Genomic DNA, 21,760 nt, shown 5'->3' with positions numbered 1-21,760 from the left:
ACATATTCTTCAAGAAAAACAAGTATCATTTGCTCTGATTATTATATTATACACAAGCAAGCAAGCTATGTATATATATATATATATATATATATATATATATAGGCCTGCTGAAGTGTTGCAATACTCGATAAGTACACCTGAATTTAGAAGTTTTATAATATAAAATTACACTTCTATAATTGTGTTAAGAGACACTTAGAACTTAATTACGGCACATTTTATGTAATAATCATTTATAAAATTGCTCCTTGCCCGTCTGTAAAGGGGGTGGTGTAATGCTAAAAATTCGTAACTTAGTGGGATAAGTATAAGTATGTTTATATTATTCTTCGATTATTATCCATTCAGAAATGCATAAGACCTAAATCTGACAATAATATAAACGAGTTAAACAAGATAAAAATCTTCAATTGTCCATCTTCTTCCGTTATGCAAGCGTATAATCTTATAAACGTATCGAGTGTTGGTATCAAGATTCTTTCATACAAAAGCACGAATTTCTTAGATAGAAATTCTTATAAAATATTTAAAATTTATGATTTTAACCCCCCCAACAAGATATCTAGATATGTAAATTATATATTGGTGTAATTGCAAGAAAGATCAGATTGATCTCTCTTCCTTAGATTTTCTGGTTTTAAAGGTCGTTACACTAACATTTGCATACATCAAATCGTTATAGATTGCAAAAATCCATACATTTATTTGTTCTTTTTGCATATATTACGTGAAAAATTATAATAAATTAGCTTTTAAAAAACCCCAAAAAGTCATTTTTAGTAATCTTTCTACCACTTTTCTTCAGCTTAAACACTCATCTTTATAAATAAAGATGCGTGTCTAAGCTGAAGAAAGTTTAGATTTTTAAGTCATTTAAACAAAAATTATTTATAATTAAAATAATTAAGTGAAAAAGAATGCTAGTAACTTACCTATCTTTCACTGATAATCCAAATAATTAGCATGCGCTCCAATGCCATGTTCTGCCCACTTGATCGTGAAGCAATTGAAAGATAAATGGGAGAAAGTCCATCATATTAGAATACTGAGCATGCGTAACGAGAGTGAAAATCCTGTCACGGATGACCTCGATCCGTACCTTCCCGGAGGACCAGAAAGGGCAAAACTTAGGGCAGGGATGAGAGAAGAGAATTAGGACGAAACACGGGTTAGCGAACTTCGACGGAAGTTATACATAGACTTAACGTGCCCATCCGATTCAGAACTCGAGGTGGACAACCAGTCTTCATCAATGTTCCTATAGTAGTAGCTGTAGTAGGCCCGTGTCTAGTGTGACGCAACCTTTAACCACGCCTTTAGCACGCGATTTTTTCCGGATAACCGGATCTCGGGTAATACCAAGTAAACGAATAATTACCGAAATAAACTTTGTATCTATGTAATGACTCCATATAATATTCATTCGAGCGTGGCAAGGTCCCTTTTTTCTACGATACTAAATTCGCGTAAATGGACAATTCCAAAAAGATTAGGGAATTTTTAAACGGTGCCAGAGGTCGTTCCGACTCGAAATTAATCAATTTTTTTTATTTATTTGTTTAATTGCTATGGTGTTTCTTGTATCGGATGGTTTTTTAAGAGGCGTGGTAACTTCCGTTTCGCTGCATTTAGGTCAATCACTGAGCAACAATTGTTCGAAAACAAACTCCATTAACATTGTTTAGTTCGATTAGAGTCGAGTACGTTAAAGAATCGCTCGATTTTTTAAAATAATTGAGGAAATAATCGAAGTTTCTCATTGCGTATGGCTTCAATCTTTACGAGTTCCTTACCTGTTCTCCTCTCCATGATTACCACGTTAGCGCCAATGGTTTTTCATGCTAACAATTGATACTTTGAATCAATTTATATATATTTTTTTATGATTTTTCTCTTACGTTCTACTTTATAGATGAAGAAATCTTAATGACGACGTAGGAAACAACTTAATGAAAAATATAGGAAGGTGGTGGCAATGACATATAAATTAAAAACGTCGATCGCGCAAGAAAAGTTTATAACTCGATTTTTTTTAACTGCATGGCTACGGAATTCGACTCCACCCAAATTCGAAGGTCGATAATTCTCGTATTTATGAAAAATATTTAAATAAATATATATTTTTTCTATATTTTTACAACAATACAAATGTCCAAACTCTTAACTCTGGTGTTATATCTGTCCATAAAAATCACCTTCCACTATTTAACTATGATAAATATTTAAGGAATATTTTATTAAAAGATCATTTTATCGTCGTATATCAAATTTAACGTCTATAAATAATCAAAAATTGGCATAATTTTAGTTATAGCAGCAATTTTTTTCCACCAAGAAACGTTCATATATCTTGTATATGTCAATATATAAATGATGCCAAAATATGTGATGTGTTAAAAGAAGTTGTTTACCATCGATATATCAGTGTTATCCTCACATTAACCTTCTACGACTCCTCCCTGTGACCTCGAAACTCTTCTGCATTTGTATTGATCCAAATGACAATCTGCTTCAATAAGAACCATGCTAAAAGGGAGGTTGACGAGTATGGTTATGAGGAAACTTTTCGGCTTTTGCTTTTTTTTTTTTGTTTAAAACATAACTTATTCATAATTACTTGGCTCCATATTTAACCTTAATATCTACTTCCTGTTTATAATTAACATTAACTTTCGTCTCGTTGTCGTATATTTAAAAAATATGCTCGAATGTCCACGTGTATTGGACCATTGTCGACTTTGCGGGTTATACTTAGAAACAATTTTAAAAATTAGCATATAGTTATATATAATTAATTACTTTAAATTTAATGGATTCATTTCAATCGGAAATGAAGTAGATGGCCTTGTAATTAAAGAAGTTATATCTACAAATGAAATCATCAAAGTGTTTATCCTCGATTTTTTAGATGAAATCTGCGTGTAGACCTACCTTTAAATGTTAATTATTAAATATTACAGCGAAAAAATAGATATTAAATGAACATTTCTGTGTTATTTTCTTTATAAATTTAAAATTTTATTAACTTTTATAAGTTTTTTTTTTTTTACTTATGTGTATGGAATATTATGCACAAATGGTACACAATATGTAGAATTTTGTGTGTAAGATACGCATTTTAATGCGATTAAATGTGTTTAAAACTTTTAATAAAAGAAAAAATAATGCAGAATAAATAGAAGTAATTAAATTGGAAGGTTTATATTCCTGCTGATAAAAAGTAGGCTACCAAAAATTCACAAAACTAGATTTTTCATCTCTATTAATAGTACTAAAAACTGTATTAAAATTCATAAAACTTGAAATTTTTACGTTCCTGTTATGTCATAAAACGTACAAAAATCGACTTAAATAAATTTTAACACCATTAAATCATACAAATTAACGATTCTCTCTCCATTCAATTTATACAACTACCCACGCGTACAAACTCCAATACAAATTTAAAGGTAAAAATATATAATTTAATTTACATTTGACTATTCACACGTCACAGAAAACTAAATAATAATAATATTTACCTTGAATCGAACGTATCAAGAATGTAGGAAAGGTAATAAAAATAAGAAAAAAAAAATAAGGAGGAAGAATGGTAGAATTTATATAAAGCTATAATTAACTCTTCTTTTATTATTATTTTTATACAGTTAGAGGAGCATTCTGAGTGATAATAATACAGTAAAGTTATGAATTTCAACCTCATCAATTCATTATAGACACTTGTATAACGTGGCACCTACAACTTTCCTAGAATTGTAAGAGATGGAGTTAACTCTTCCTTGACCTTCGCCATAAAATAACTGTTTGGCCATTCAAGGTGAGCCACTTTATCGATGGAACTTTTCCAGATATTGCGGATTCCCACAAAGAAAATGATCTTTTTAGAATCGTGTAAGGTCGTCCCGTTATTTCCGTTTTACTCGACTTTCGTTCGTGTAATGTAAATCTAGGTTATTTACAATAAAGTGTAGGATGAACCCGAGGTCAATCTTTATTCATGGTCAGAAGAGTTTTAGTAAAGATAAGATCTGTAAGTGAAAATTTCTCTGCTTTAAATTATAATAATCTAAATTTATATTCTTGTGTTCGTGAGTTGTAATAATACTAATAAATGTCTTGATTTTTTCTACTGTGTAAGATGAATTAAATGATGCTTTTCTTGCTGTTTTTAAGGATGTATTTGCTATATAAATAATGCTTTTTATATAATATTGCTTTATAAAGATATAAATGATGCTTTTCTGCGACATTTCAGGGATGTAATATCGTTAAAGTGTAAAAATTACTGTGATACTTTCTACGTTTTAGGGATTTATTATTGTGTAAATGATGCTTTTCTGCAGCGTTTTCGGGATATAATTATAATATAAATAATACAGGAATATAACCAATGCTTTACTGCAATATTTCAAGGATATAGTTCCTAAAAATTTAATAATTTTTAAATTATATATGCAAATCTTTTTAACGTAGAAGAGTTATATTTAACATTTATAAGAGCGTGTTTACAGGCTGCGTGCGTATCAAATATATACAAAATCAGTTTAATGAATAATTTATTTCGAATTAGATAATGAGGATAATGAGTTAGAGAAAGAGAATTCTAAATAATTTTTAAAGTAAACAGCATCTAGTTATACGTGATAGAGTTTAAATTATTCAAGAATTTTACATGAGAAAGACCTGGATTCTACATAACACACCATTAAAAATTATTAATATATTTCATTTCCTTGTATAAAAATAACGCTTTCCATGCTTATTAAATATAAAATAATATCAAATTTTTAAAGATTTGAATTTTTTATAGGGTTTTAATAAGGATAACAGCGACGTCTCGTTGTAAACTGGTTCTAAGACAACCTTATATAGAACCTTGACCCATGTCCACTAGAAGAAGCTTTATGGAGTCGGAATATTTAATTATGTACTAACGAGGACATCTAATTTACTTTTATTCTTTATTCTCGACATGTTTGATGACATTTTTTCTATTTCTCCTCCTTTTTTTATGTCTACAAAGCTATAATTTGAATATTTTCTACGTTATTCAACTTCACGAAACCATCAGAATGTATTGAGTAACGTGTAATTATAAGCACAAAATAAAATAAAATAAGTTAAAATCAATCATTTCTAGGATATTATTTATGTAAATGTGAATTTTAATAATTAAAATTGATTTATTTTTTGTATAAGTTTCATTATAATAACTTCTATCATTGATGATTTCAATACGTAAAGAGTCACGTCGATTTTTAATTATTTTCTTAATTAATAAAATGTTTTTGTAAAGAAAAATAGAATAATGAATTTTTTTTTTCTAATTTCCAAAAATTTCATTAAGTTTTATAAAAAAATTTTTTTATTATTATTATTTTTAATAATCAACCTCCAGTTTCTAAAGTATGAGGCCCTTAACAAGAGAAGTTAAGCGAGTGTCGTAACTAAGAAACTTATTTAATGTTAAGAATCAATCAGGATTTTTAATTAAGATTTTTAGTTTTATTAAACACTTTTTCCTCTATTTTTAATCATTAAGTTAAAAATAGAGAAAAAAAGTGTTTAATAAAACTAAAAATCTTGCCATATTTAAAATTAAAAAATAAAGAAAAAGAAGAGGAGGAGGAGGAGGAGGATGGAGATGATGAATGGGATGCTGCGGATCAACAATAAGAAAGTCAAGTTATATATTAAAATATAATTTTTTTCTTCTAGAATTTCTGGTCATAATATAAAATAAATATATTTAAAACGTAATTTTGCTTTAAAATACTTTTAAAAAATTTATTTTATAATTTTAATTACTTAATGCTTTATTTGCAAATCTTTTTGAGTTAATTATATTTAAATAATATAAAAATATTTTAAATTTAATTGTAATTCAAAGCCTCAATTTTACGAAATTAAATTAATATAACCAATTAATATAATATTATAAAAAATTAAAGTTTTTAAATTTAAATCCAGAAAATTAACCGATACAAAACCAACCTTGTCACTCGATTTAAACATAAAACAAACGAGATACCGTGTCAGATTTATCAATAATAAATTATAAAACATAATAATTACATACTAAATAGTAAATTAATAAGTATAATTAATCACAATTAAACCATAATTGATAATTAATTAGAGAATATTTTAGTAAATTAGCCAGTTAAAAAGTCAACATTCCGTAAGCGATAACAACAAAAGAAAGATAGTTTATAAAGAATTTTTCTACTTAATTATATAGAAAAATGGCAATATTCATTAACCTAATTATTTTTTTATTTCTTAATTAAGAATAAAGTAGAAAATACTCACGATATATTAAGCTGTAATAACTTATAACTTCTCTTGTTTCGTATGGAACATTAATGAAATTCGACTGTCAGAAAGTACAACACTCACATCAAATTCGATTAATAGAGGCGGAAGACAATATATAGGACTAGTGAAGAAAAAGTAGATGCTTGTTGTTGTTGTGACCCCGATCTTAACTTGTCCAAAAACTGATCAAAAGTAGCGAGGTAAGACCCAGCATTATATCTAATAAAGCCTTTATTTATGTTGCTTAGTGTGGTTAAACACGAAAGGCAATCGAATACTATAAATAAAATTGATCCTCGACTCTCCTGATCATCATTTATTATCCTGTTCTTTGTAGGAAACTATATACAGTAAGCTTATATATATATATAGCCTATCAATCAGTCTTATATAATCTTTTTATGGGGTTGTAAGGAAAAATAATTTTTTTTTTCTATCGATATATAGGGCCTTTACTAGATTTAGTTAAAGTTTATCGTCTAGAAAACACATTAGATACGTTAATTATAAAATATTTAAAGGAGTAAAGTGGATTATCTTCTTTGAAATCTTAACAGGATGCTATAAATTTTCTTCTGTAATATATATTTGTTATACAGAATTATTCCGATTTTTTGACTATTTTTAAAGGTGATTTATTACCTTTATAATATCTGGAAACCAATTCTTTAAACTGCTTCTATATATCTTGCATAGACGTTTATAAATGATGCACCTGTCTCCGTTTACTCTATAAATATACAGAATAACAACGAGGATAACCCGCAGGATTTATAATTTTTTTATAAAAAGTTAAAAATTAAATTATATATATATATATACATTTAGACAGGGATTAATTTTCTTGATTTATATACAAAGAAAAATGGAACACGAAGAAAGATCATTTTACAAACGAGTACGAGAATGAATTCAGTTCCAGAAAATAGTTTCAAGGCTATAATTTAAAATTATATATTTATATATTTAAGCATATTTTTTAAATTCTTAAAACTAGATTTCTTTTAAGCTTCCTATTTTAAACCTTGACCTCGTGTCTACTGGATGAAGAAGTTACTGAATGTGAATAATAAGTATTATATTAATAACAAGGACACATATACTAATCCTCCTTGATATTTGACAAAAAAAAAATATATTTTAAATATGGAAGACTATCTTTAAAATATTCCTAACAATTATTTAATCTAATAATTCATCCGAATAATTCATAAAATATAAAAATATTAAGGTCGAGTCGCAGCTTAATTGATGCTAAATTACGTCTAAACCCCCTAAAAAATTCACTTTAAAGCCTTAAGATACGTCCGAAAACTATTTATAAATTCGTTTATTACGGCATTAACGTAAGATATTAATGGGATAAAGGATTATTCTACTAAATCTAGGGATATCATGTAATTTGTGTGGGATAAATATTTGATGTTGGATGCAGAGATTACTACAGATACATTGGAGTAAGTGGGATAATTGGACCCTGCACTACATTAACAATAATTAATTTAAACATTGATACATAATAAAATAATTCATTAATCCTTATAATTAATTATTGAATATATCCTGTTGTATCTATTAATTTTTTATTATTAAGGTAATAATTAATTAATTATTTTCTCTTTGTGAAAGTTTCAACGATTGTATCATCAAGTATTTACGATGAAGAATGAAATTCTTTTCCTTCTTCAATTTTTATTAATGAAATTAAATTGATTAAAATTTAAAATATCCCTATGTTATATATATATATATTATATTATAGTATTATTTTAAGTAGCCTGATTGTAAGGTTGTTATTTTCTAGAACCGACTGGATCCAAAATAACGTCACTTCTCGAACACCTTGGCCTGTTTAGAGGTTATAAGCTGTTGTATAATATTCAATTTACATATAAAAAATGGCCTACGAATGCGTTTTATATCAATACTCTTATATTTATATAAATAAAAATATTTTTTAATTAAAAATAATAATAATTTTAAAACTCGTTTCTACGTTTAATTTTAATATAATTTAAATTATAAAATGATTTTATCTAATTAATCTTATTAATAAAATAAATTCGAAAATATCTACTTTCGAAAATGAAAAATGTTAAAGGTCAAAGTTCACATTTGATAAACCTTGACTTTTCTATAGAAGGGTGACCAGAGATCGGATGTCATTTTGCAAGTATAAAAATTTGGAAAATATCCTAAAGGTTAAAGGTTCAAAAAATACATTCTAAAGGTCGAATATCCTTTTCTTAAAGTTTAAAAAACGTGATACGTAATTCCACGTCGATCCCCACATATGTTATTCGAGTAACATTGTACAGAGCTAAAGAATGGCTTCCAACAGAAATTACATCTTGGAAAAAGTTCCGAAAAGCAATTTTTTTTGATATTTCTCTTACTTTTAAATCGATTAAAAAAGTATATTTTTACGTAATTAAAGTAATGTAAAATATTCATAATTTATTTATAAAAAATGTCTAATTTTGCAACTATTCAACTTCTACTCCCCAATTACAATTGATAAGTGAATGCGTATTATATATTCATAATTTATTCAATTATATATTATATATACATAATTTATTCGATAAAAATAATTACAATTCTTTTTCCAATTTTATAATTATATATATTTTATTCAATAATAATTTATTCAATTGGATAATAATGAGAACGTCGGGAATTTATTCGCATTTATAGAAATATAGAAAGGTCAACAGGCTTTTGTTTAAGTAAAAATACTTTCAGTAATCGTAATTAAAGTTCCTTTCGTTCAATTGACATATTTAGAAATAATTCCCCCCTCGAAAAATTCAAAAAATGCCGTTTATTACCTTAAAATATGCGCGTGTAAGATACAGATCACTACAATTGATAAGATGATGGAGAAGGAATAATTGCGTATTTTCTTCCTTAATTTTGACTAAAATTACAATTTGTTAATCTTAATTAATTTTCTAACCTCGCAATTGCCTTAACTAAATACATTTTATTACTTTTTAGACCTTCTCCACCCACTTTGGATTATCTTTGCTGATAAAATTTCCAGAATCTGTCCTTCTCGCTATTGTTTTCAGGGTGTTTTTGATGGTCGAAACAACCACAACAACACCAAAGATGGTCATAAAAATATATCCTTTGTTTCTAAGTAATTTAACTCCACCTCATACTAAACACATATATCTAAATTTAAACAATGTGTCAATGTATATAAAGTGGAGTACTACAATCTGTTCCCATCCAAGGACAGAATTTATATACAAGTTAAGCAAAATATATTTATTATTACTCTATTTAAAGCTACAGGAAGTTACATATAACTTTATGGAATTATAATTATGCGTAAAATTAGTTCTGTAAATTTTACGTCTCGTGCAATTGATGAAGAGAGGGGAAGATTCATCTTTCTCATCCTTAGCATCGTTAGATACGAATTTAACTTATTTAATAATTAAAATTCAAGTCTTTGTCGTATAAATAAGTGAAAGCATTTACTAATTTCTTGATTCATTAAATATTAGAATCTTAAGTAGAATTTTATGCTGAAGTCTACGAAACCCATCTTCACATACATCAATAATTCTTATATTTTAGAAATAATCTTAAAAATTAGTTAATTAAATATTTAAAATATTAAAAAATCTAATTAGAAACAATTTTTCTGGATCTTAAGAATAACGAACTCTTGAAATCCTTAAAAATAAAAATTAAAAAAAAATTGAAAAATCTGATAAGAGATGGCGCGGTAAGTTTTTTAAGGTTACGGACATTATTGCTGTATTAATATTAAATATGAGTTAATAATAATATTAATAATAAATTATTTTATTAAGAAATTCAAAAAAATTTAAAATTCATAGAAAATAAATTTAAAAGTCAAAAAATTAAAAATAATTAAAACAATAACTTAAACATGAATAAACATTTACACAAAATTTCAAATCAGCCAATAAAACGAAATAAATTCAAACAGTTTTCATATTATTGGCTATTAAAACATTCAAATATTTAAAATATCCAATCCTATTGGTCAATTTGAAAATTTAAAAAATTTCTATCGCTTTATTGGTTCTTCACATACCAATAAAATGCTAAAGATTTTTAAAATTTTAAATTGGCCAATAGGATTCGCGCTTGTCTGGAATATAAAGTTATTCTATACACGTGAATTTGAAATAACGTCATATTGAATTAGATATAATTAGATATAAAAATTTAATTTATTTATTGTTTCATATAATCTCTGTTGCTACATCCCTTTGTAACAGGGTTAATAAGATTAAGTTCGAAACGTTAAATCTCTTTTTTGAGAAGAAAGGAAAAAAAATGGTAAAAGTCTGACTTTCGAATACAAATGAATCTCTTGAGAATTCGAACAAGTAACAATATAAATTTTTAACATCAAATTTATCCAGAAAAAAATTTGTTTGGACATTTTCTAAACTAAAACTTAATTTTAGGAATTTTAAAAAAAATATATTAAATAAGATTTGACTTAATTTAAAAAATAAAACAAAAATGATTCAATCTAGTTCTTCCTGTTATGTCTTAATCTGTAATTAATTTATTTCTAAATTTTTCCTTTCTACAATTATTTTCTTCTCGGAAAAGAAAATTAACATTATTGGTCGCGTAATTAAATGCTAACTAATACCCAAAAACAGATATTTACAGAAATTTTCAAATCAGCCAATAATATAATACAAATTCAAATAGTTTTCGTACTATTGGCTGTTCAGTAATTTAAAATTTGAAAATTTCAAGCTCTATTGGTTAATTTAAAATTTTAAAAATTCCCAACACTTCATTGGTTCTTCGCATATGAATCTCATATTGACGTTTTTTGAATGAAGAAACTGCGCGCCATCTCTCGCGTATATCGAAAGTATAATAAAGAAAATTAGAATTGTAAATTTAATTTACAAATTCCACGAAAGAAAGAAAATTTAATTATATAAGTACATATTTATACACGAAAGATGGCGATTTCTTCCTTCGAATGACGTCGATAGGAGTTTATTCCAGGAAGAAGCAATAAAATGTTAAGAATTTTTAAAATTTCAAATTAACCAATAAGAGTAGAAAATTTTAAATTTTAAATTATTAAATAGCCAATAATATGAAAGCTGTTTGAATTTCTTTCCTTCTATTGGTTGATCCGAAAATTTCTATAAATGTTTATTTCTGGGTATTTAATATTACTTAATTACACGAAGAATAATGTTTTTAATAATTTTCAAATTAATTTAAATTATAATTAATGTTAAAACATAGAAATTTTGTAATTTTTATTGTTTAATAATTAAGAAAAACTTCTATAAAATTACAAAACCAATTTTTATAAATTTACTTGAATCGTAATTTATAAAAACTGCAAAATTAATCAAAATAATAATAATATTATATTTAATTATATTTGCATAAATTTTTTTATATAATGTACTAGTTTGCAAATTGAAAGCATAGAATATGCAATTAATGCTGTTTCTGTATGATTAATTTCAATTAATTTGGCTTCAAACTTTCTTTGTTTGAAGCAACTCCCTTAAAACGAACTAATGATTTAAAGTGATTAATTGTTATCAATTAAGCCAAGAAATTAAGTTAATTACAATTAATCGAAATCACTCCCTCAACTACCCTCAATTTTCTCTCGAACAAGTAAAAATGATAAAAGTTTTCAAAAGTTTAGTAAAGTGTAACAAATTTATGAACAAATACAAGGGAGAAGGGGGAAAAAATTAACTTCACACAAAGTATTTTCACTATTTTAATATTACCAGGATGTTGTTTACATCCTGCAATATTGCATTTAATTAAACAACTTTCAAACGCCGTAAACAGACAGTTAAGATAATCACAATTTTATTTTTCTTCCCATTCTGAAACTCTGAATCCAATTTAAATCTCTTGTTTAAATATTTATAAATATAATATGAAGATTTTATTAATAAATTATTTATAATCAGTGACGTAACCACAACTCTTGGGCCCCTATGCGAAAATTTTCTCTAGGCCCTCCTGATAAACAAACATTTCAAGGGTTCCAAGGGCTCCCTATCTGCATCATATGTATGTGTTTACATAGACAAAAATCATAATTTATTTAAAGTTTAAATATGTAAATTTAGTTTACTAGAACGTCTAAGGGCCAGTGGCGCGTTATCCTATGGAAAAAAAAGGTAATTACTTGAAGACCCACCAACAGGGATCCTAGACAATTGCCTTTTATAAGAAAAATGTCAACACTACGTGGGAATTCTCAATTCAAATTTGCCTGGGCCCCATGAAGCTATAACCCGCCGCTGCTAATGGCCCAGGACCCCTATGCCACCGTACCTCGTATACCCTTATTTATGCCACTGTTTGTAATTTAAACATTAATTTCTTCCATTTTTAGGACATTCTATTCGCTAAAGGCATTGAAATGCCTCGTTAATGAATGCCCTACGAGGCAATCTGTAGAGGCACTAATTTTATTTTTCTTATAAAAATCTGAGCCAAACTTATCTTATCTCTGTGTTAATTGGGTACATTAGTATATCCGAACTCTTTATTTTAACTGATAACCTACAATTTACCTTCATCAGCACAACGTTAAGACTTTTCGGGTTACGTTATCGGGTTTCCAGACATACAGACGGATTATATAGCGCTACTTAAACCTCGACTCGAATTATCAGTTACGTTATACTTAATTTACTATTGCGGGACAGAAAAAAGCAAGCTAATAACGTTGCATCATTAATATTAATCTTATTCAACAGATGGCGCAATTAATAACAATGAATAATTAGTAAAAAGAAATAAATAACAATATTCAAAACTGTAAAATATCTTTTTAATATAAAAAAATAATCGTAAAAAATTAACAATTAACCACTTTATATACATATGCACCACGTGCATATGTATATAAAGTGGTTAATAAAGTGGTATTCTAGTGGTTAATAAAGTGGTATTCTAGAGCATATTCATGTATATAAAAGTATTCTAGAGCATAATAACGATAGAATTAAATGAGCAAAATTAATTTATCAAATTATTAAAATTTTGTACACAAAAAAATTTCACTCCAAAAATAATTTTTAATTTATAAAATTATACATTGAAAATAATTTTTATAGTTTATTTTTGTTAATTAAACAGTAATAAATAAATCAATAATTTTATTATTATTATTTTTGTGATTTTATAAATATTCAAAAGAGGAAAAATTCTTCAGAAAAAAAGTATTATTCTATGTATTTTTAGAAGTAGAACATTGTGTAAAATAGTTCAAACATATTTTTTGAACGGTTTTTTCGGCGGAGAAGGCAACATCCTTCATGTTTTGACATTTCACTCGGATGCATTAACGAGAGAAAATCACCTTCCTCCTTTCCCCCATTATTTTTTTTTTACTCTAAAAATATGCAAATTGCAGTAACTTTCGATAATTTCTGTTGACATTTTTAAGCTACTAAACAACATTTTACGTGTAATATTTACAAAAAAAATATATATATATTATTTTATTTACAATTCGAAAAAATTTTATTGAATTTTCTCGGTTTAAATACCTTTATCGATAGGGTAAAATCCCTGTCAAAATTGTATTTTTAGGGGTTTTTTTTAAACTTAATTTTGTTTCTTTGAAGAACGTGTTAGGATTTTATTTTCACTTATATATATATATATATATATATATTTTTTTTTTCTTAAGAAAGGAAGAAGTGAAAAGGAAAATTGATAAGATAAAAACACAATAGGATGGAAAGTCTTGCTTTAACAATTTTGTTTAGGTTTTTAAAATGAAGATGTATGAGCAACACGTCGACTTACTACATTACCTTTAGACATATTTGTAAATCAAGTTATAAAACTTTGTAAATAATTTAAACTTTAAATAAAACGAAAATGTTAGATTTGAGTATCAAAGTTTTTCCTTTACCTATACCAAAAATAACATTATAAACCTAATTTCTACCTCTTACAAGACGTTTATGGATACGTTTCTATTTTCGTACCAAGATTCTTTTACTTATAATAAAAAATGTATCAAATTTTTTAAATTTTTAAACAATTTATATCATTAATTTAAATTATTTTCGTATATATTTTCAATATTTGATTTAATTTATGCACTTTTTTTTTCTTGATTTATCATATGAAATTGTATACAATTTCTTTTTGTTTTTGCACTGTTGCTCCTTTCTTTATAATATAATAAATTATTTATTTTAATTCTTTATCATTTTAAATATCAATTTAAAATTCGAAATTTTTTTTTCGTATATATTTTTAATATTTAACATAATTTTTACACATTTTTTTTTTCTTGACTCATCTTTAATCATTTGTATGAAGAATTTGTATATATAAATTCACTTTTCTTTTTTAAAAAATGTAGCAAAAAATTAGAATAAAATCACATTTTCACTAACTCATAAAGTAAAGAAGAAATGAGCCAATCAATCAATGTTCTTTATCCAAAGAAATGATATTGCATTAACATTTTGATTTATTTTTATATTCTTTCCTCCAGGAAGAGAGAGAGAGAGAAAAAAAAAAGGGAAATTTTTAAAAAAATTCTAAAGTTGTAATAATTTTTGCTTCTTTTTTGAATGAATTTTTGTCATTTTAAACAATATAAATTATGAATTTGATTTCTTTCCAATCCAATTTTATATGAGAGCTGATCCGGATGACAGATGCTGATTTTTTTTTTCTTTTTCTCTTTAGAGATGAAGTTTCGACACGTAATTTTATGATATGACTGCATACTTTAGCATTAATATACCAAATAAAGAGATTATTGACGCTTTCTTACGATGGTAACAAGAAAACAAACGATTCCATAGCAATTTTCAACGTCAGAAAACAGATGGTCGAGTCGTTTAGTAAAGTAATAGTCATACACAGATTTAAAATAATATCTTCTAGAATTTTAAACTGATCAATTTTTTAAGATTTTTCCAGTAGAATTTCGATTTTTTAAAGCTAACCGTCTTCATAAATACATATATTTTACTTTAAAAAAATCGTTTAAACGTGTCTTACATCTTACCTTTATACACACGACCAGTCAAAGAATTAATAAATTGAATTTATTTTTTAACACGATGTATATATATATATATATATATACATTTTTATTAAGATTTAAGATAATTTATTGCATTAGAAAATACATAAATTAATTTCTGCGTGAGTTTTTATGTATAATTTTTGCTCCAAAAAAAAAAAAAAAAAATTAATAATAAAAGTTATTAGTTCGTCCATATGTCTGATCTTTTATAACGCAAGAAAAAAAAAACAATCTGGTAGATTTTATTAATAAAAATTTATCTTGTAATAAAACGGATAATGAAAATTAATAATGTTATATTTAATCTTATAAAAATGTAAATAATATTTAACGTGCAGATAAGAAATGTTTCGTGTATGAAAAAGTATAAATATATATAAACACTTTGACATTATTTATTTACATAAAAATACGTATATTAAATTGGTTTCTAGAGATTTATAACTAGAAAATGATGTAAAATTTAAGATAAATTATAGAAAAATTCAAATTTAATAAAATATAAACGAAAATTTAAGTCTTTAAGAAAAATAATTCTTAATCCCTTTAACTGATTCGAAATTAAATTTTTAAATGTAAATATATATATATTTTTTTAAAGATAATAATAATAATAATAATAATAATAAATTTTATTAAATTTTACCATCGCTTTAAACTTTCATCTGATTTAATTTTTCTTTAACAATATTGTTGATATTCCTTGAAGAGATTTTAGTAAGCTTCTTAAAGGAATAACGAGTATTAAGTACAAGAAAGGAGAAAATTTATTTCAGATTATCTTTCAATGTAAAGCGAAATATTTTCACGAATATCAAATATTGAATATGGAAGATATAAAAATGGAGAATTTGAAGGTGATTGATCACATAAAATGATTTATTAGTATGTCGAATAAAAAGATTACTTTGATACTTTAAAGGTAGCAAGTGTTAGAATTTTTGTTTATCGGGTATTTTTTAAAAGATTTATATAAATTTTTTTATTTTTTTTGCAAAAAAATCAAATCAGAAATTTCCTGTTAGATAACCGGAAAAAAACCTAAAAGATGAGGTATAAATCGGGTAAATTTATTACCTTATACGTATCCTCTTACTGTGTGACGTGTTATGGAATTTAATATGGAAAGATGAATAAAATATATATATATGTGTGTGTGTGCCGGTAGTTAATCTGTATGTAATGACACACAAAAAATTTTAGTAAAGCTACAGAATTAATTAATTCGATAGAAATGAATAAAAAAAAAATAATATATTAATTTAATAAAATGATTATTTTTATTTTAAGTAGGTTTTTTATGGAGAAAATTGCCTGTTTGTTTAAAATTATACAGTTTATATGGAAATTGTTCAAATTTTTAATGAAAAATTCTTCAAATTTTATTCATATTTTTAAATTATCAACATATCAGTTATTCATGGTGACTAAACGTAACATATAGATTCACTTGTTTCAATTGTTTATAAATCTCAGAATTTTGAACGAAGTTTACATTTTACGTACAACTTAGTGTATATTGTAATACATTTATTATAATTAAACAAAAATACTATCGATTTAAACAGCAGAAATCATTAATTTTCCAGACCGCCTGACTGATTGATTAACACGAAACATCAACGTATTATAGGCTCTGTGACTAATTACAATTACGCCCATTACGGGTGATCCTGACTCGCAGTTAGACCATCACGGGTGAGGGACAGCGAACTATTTTCAAAAATACTTTCCTCGTAGACACTCCTCAAAATTACTAATTAATAAAGTCACCTTTCAAGCAGGTATGAACAATTTCCATAAATTATTAAAGCCGTTTTTATTACTAAATTACTTACTATATTTTCACTAAATTGGAACTAAATTACTAATTAATTTTCTTATAAATTTATTTAATACCAGAAATAAAATTAACTCGTCACATATTCAATTAAAAATACATCTCGAATTTTACTCCTATGTTATTAATTTAAGAATTACATAAATTACTGATAAACAATTGTAAATTTAAGAAATAATTTATCAATTAAATAACACTATCGAACATATTTATTAATAAATTTTAAATGTATTTCTAACAGAAAAAGTTGAAGATAATCAAAATGAATATTTTAATGACAGACCTTATCCATTAAAACACAAATTACACTTTAAGAATTTTTAATTATATAAAATTTATTTTAATAAACATCCTCCTCTTTGAAGAGATACACAAAGATTAATATACCATTAATATCTCGTGTGTTAAGTAGGGTGGAAACGTATTAAATTCACCTGGTTGGAGGTACTGTACACTACTGTACATACTTATGTTATGGGATTGAATAGCTTTAGTAAGAGAATAAAACCGAAAATGCTCTTTACAGTTCATCCTATGGGACTTTCCTCTTCTTTTTTTTCTCCCTGTGTTCCTGTGGGTGTTACCATTGGACTGTTGGCAGCTTCACTTCCTATCGATTTTAAGAGTTCGGCAGACTGGACATAGAAAGTGGAGACAAGTTGAGAACGGATATTTCTCTAGAGACTGTCTGCCACAGATGGACACGAGGTCTTTACTGCAAGACTTATCAATACTTAAGCGAGAAATAATGTATAAAGATATATATATTTTTTCTACACTGCAAGAAAAGTTAAACTACAAAATCTATTTTGTCTACTGGTCCATTAATAACAAAAAAAAATAGTTAAAATTTTATATATTTTGCTATAAAGTAAATTTATCTTTAAGTAAATCACGGTAGTAAAAAACAGGTGAATTAATTTTATTTTATTATTATATTATATATATTTTCTTAAAATATAGTGCTTTTATCTCGTCCATTTTTCAAAATCTTTACGACCCATTTATGTTGAAATGAGAAGTTACTTTCAGACTATTGAACATATTATGATTGATATTGAATTTATTTCGGTCTCTAATGCATAGTTACCGAGCCCTTTTTTTCCTCTTATTTTATTCTTTAAAAAAAGTCAAAAGAATTGCTTTAAAGAGTTTTAAATCTTTGCAATTTCTTCCTTGGAATAATGCACGGCTATGGCTCAGTTCGTATACTTGAAAATATAAAAGTGAAGTGCAAATATATTCTTCATATATCACAACTTATATCGTATGGATTTTGGGATGAAGAGGGAAATTTATAATAGTTTCAATTATCAAAAAATGTATTACTTAATAGGGAAAAAATCGCCCACACAAAAATTATCATACGTATGAAAGCTGTTAAGAAAAATAATTTATGAAAATTATAACTAAGATAAGTGGAGAAGAAGATGAATATATTCACTGTCAGCATCTTATTCCTCTTCTTTATCATTATTTTCTCTTCTTTATTATTTAGAGAAAGAAAGAATAAGATGAATGAATTACATAAAATGAAAAATGTGCACTGAAGATAAATTAAATTTTTCTGGTTTTTCTTTATTTTAAATAATAATTAAAAAAAACGTTGAAAAAATATGAAAGATTTTCATTAAATAAATGTAATTAAATGTGTAAAAAATATTTAAGCGCTTAATTAATTTGATATCAAGCTTATTATTATTATTTTATGTTATATATTCTATCATATATCGTATATTAAATAATTACCTACAGATATTTAACGTTCCAACATAATTCCTTTAAAGGATTTAAAACATTAAAAAGATACACACCAATAAAAACTAAAAATTAAATTAACTATTACAAAATATTTAACTTAAAAATATACACTTTATTAATTAAAATATATAATTTTTTTAATTATAAATGTTAAGATGTAGAGAGAGGGCAACAAAGGCAAAGTAACTATAAATTTACTCTTTCAGAACAACAAGAAAACAAACGAAAACACAAATCTATCAACTCGTAAACAACTTACTCTGGTGAATTTATTCTCTCATAGACTATACACATGCTTAAAGTTAAAAAATAAATAAAGATAAAGATAAGTGAAGATGGAGGTGAGGAGAGAATCGAAGGTTGGGATGCATAATATCCTTAAATGTTAGAGAAAGAGAAGTAAATAATCCCGAATCTGCAATGGTGAGAAAAGACAGGGTAAGTTTTCGATCGATTGCCAACATACAGACCTTGGGGTTGTTCTGCTGAGTCGATTTAAATCGAACCTTCCGTCTGTCGAACTTTGACTGGAATGGAAGCATTTCTAGAAATGAAATATCGTAATTTCTTTTCCCTCGGAGGATAACTTAGTCCAAAGTAAAATAACTTTGTTATTGATAAATATACACACACAGAGAAAAAACATACTTTTATCTTCAACTGTCCACATTTTATTATCAAATGGAAAATTCTCTTCCTTCTTTACTTTTTATTTATTACTTATTCTAATGTAATTACTTTTCCTGTGTTGTATATAACACGAGAAAAGTATGGCCATCGGTAAAAAAATGATCCCCTCTCAAAATGTTTACATTTTTTGGACTCGGGTGGTAACCTTGAAACGTCGAAATATGCAAAAAAAATAAAAGAAATTTGCGGGTTTTTTCCTGTATGTATGGATATTAATGTGTGAGGGGGCACGATTCTGTTAACCCACTTAGAAGCTTAATAATTCCCGTACCTTTTGTCGAACATTTCTGAAATTTTTCAGAGAGTTTTGTGTATTAAAATCATTGATGCTGTTAAATTTTGATGGTAAAAGGTCAAGGGGATGAGGAGATAGAAGGGGGTCACTTTTCATATCTCGAGTGGAGTCAGACTTAATAAAGATTTTGCTCGTTATTAGCTTTTGAAAATTTTTCTAAAACTCATATCTTTACCCTCAATATTAAGCTTTTTTCCATTTTATAATAGGTAATAATATAAAAAGTTTTGAAATAAATTCTCGTAACAGATGCGCCACACACAATTTTAACTTTTTTGCCGGGAAAGTTACGCAACTCGTTGCTGGAATTTCTTTTTTTTTTTCTTTATGTTTCAAAGATTTTCTTAATATAATAACGTACTAAAATTAAAACTTCGCAGAAATTCTATAAATTAAATTTTTATCTTTACACTTATAAATTTTGCCATAATATAGAATTATTGTCGCATGATTAACGTACCGAGATAGACAATAATTATGCATATAATTCTGTAGTAGTGTATTTGAATAATGAAATGACTTGTACTTTATTTGCATAAATATACTTATAAACTAAAAAAGGAAACATTCCACATTTCATTATTCTAATAAGAAGAAATACAAATGATACTTTAAAAGGTTTAAATGTTATAAAATTAATCAAACAGAGAATAATTTTTTTTCCTTACTTTCTGCTAACATTTATTACGAAATTTAATGTAATTTTCTGATATTTATGTCGACTTATATATATATATACACAGTATTTAGATTCATATAACGTAGATGGAAAGAAATTTATCAATAACACGAAGCCAGTATCAGAGTAAAAGAATAGAGGCTATTGTACATTTTTGATTGTTTTTAGGTAGATAATATGCAAATATTACAATAAAAAATCGATGTAGTGATTAACAAATGTTCCGAAATTATAATTCTATATTAGATTTTAAGAAATTTCAAAAGTACTGCTTGCTGTATAAACAAAGAGAACGATGGGGTGGAAGTTCGAAGTAGCTTCTCTATGGGAAGATGAGCTAGAACGTCATAGGTGACACATCAATCAGTATCTATATTGATGTATCCTTCGATTGCTTATCTTATCTCAGTGCAAATATTTCGACAATAATGTGGACAAGATGATAAAGTAAACGACTGGAACACATCGACGTAATAGTCTCTATTGTTAACTTAAATGATCCAATTATAAAATTACAAATGATCACGATAAATTATTAAGAAAAATGATGCTTTTTCCCCTCTATTTTTTAAATAATATTTTCAAGAAGAATTTAATATTTTACTATCTGGATTAGAAATTTGAACTTCAAGGTTGAATTCTTTTACTTTATCTTCTTACTTTCTTCTTCTTCTTTCTTTTTCTTTATTTTTAAAGGAATTGAACTAGCTTCGACTTACAAAAACTATTTGTATGGTTCTCGAGTTACTATATTTAAAATTTTATATAAAAATATATAAATATATATAGTAAACTGTAGTAAGATATTGGATTTTTAATAAAACTTATTTAAAAAATGCATTTATTCAAAGATTCCTTTTACTTTTATGTATGTAATTCGATGAGGGTTTTCAAGGTATATAGACTCTAAATTTTAAAATTAATTTAATTTAATAAAAAGTAATAAATTTATATAAATAGTGAATGTTTTAATTTTTGTAATATTTTTTTGTTAAATTAATTAAATATTTAAATTATAAAAAAATAATTTACTTGTGCTCTTAAAAATACAAATCAATTATTGAATTTTTAATAAAATATTAATTTTTTAATTTTAGAAAAAGTCAA

At 25.7% G+C, this 21,760-nt stretch overlaps 1 protein-coding gene across 3 annotated transcripts in view; it reads right to left on the bottom strand.

Annotated features, from left to right (window-relative positions):
* Positions 1 to 21,760, bottom strand: part of LOC136980920 (uncharacterized) — a 54,404-nt gene that overhangs the window by 15,086 nt on the left and 17,558 nt on the right. For 2 of the 3 annotated variants that reach the window (XM_067277118.1, XM_067277120.1), the window contains exon 1: positions 936 to 1,445. The exons of the other annotated variant lie outside the window; for it this stretch is intronic. The gene's annotated coding sequence lies outside the window, so the exon portion shown is untranslated. Of the gene's footprint in view, positions 1 to 935; positions 1,446 to 21,760 lie in introns of those variants that run through there. 3 annotated transcript variants of the gene reach the window in all.

The sequence above is a fragment of the Centruroides vittatus genome, unplaced genomic scaffold (assembly GCF_030686945.1).
Source record: "Centruroides vittatus isolate TY-2023 unplaced genomic scaffold, ASM3068694v2 contig_738, whole genome shotgun sequence".
NCBI lineage: Eukaryota > Metazoa > Arthropoda > Arachnida > Scorpiones > Buthidae > Centruroides > Centruroides vittatus.
The sequence above is the reverse complement of the archived record's forward strand: the minus strand, read 5'-3'. Positions and strand labels throughout refer to the sequence as shown.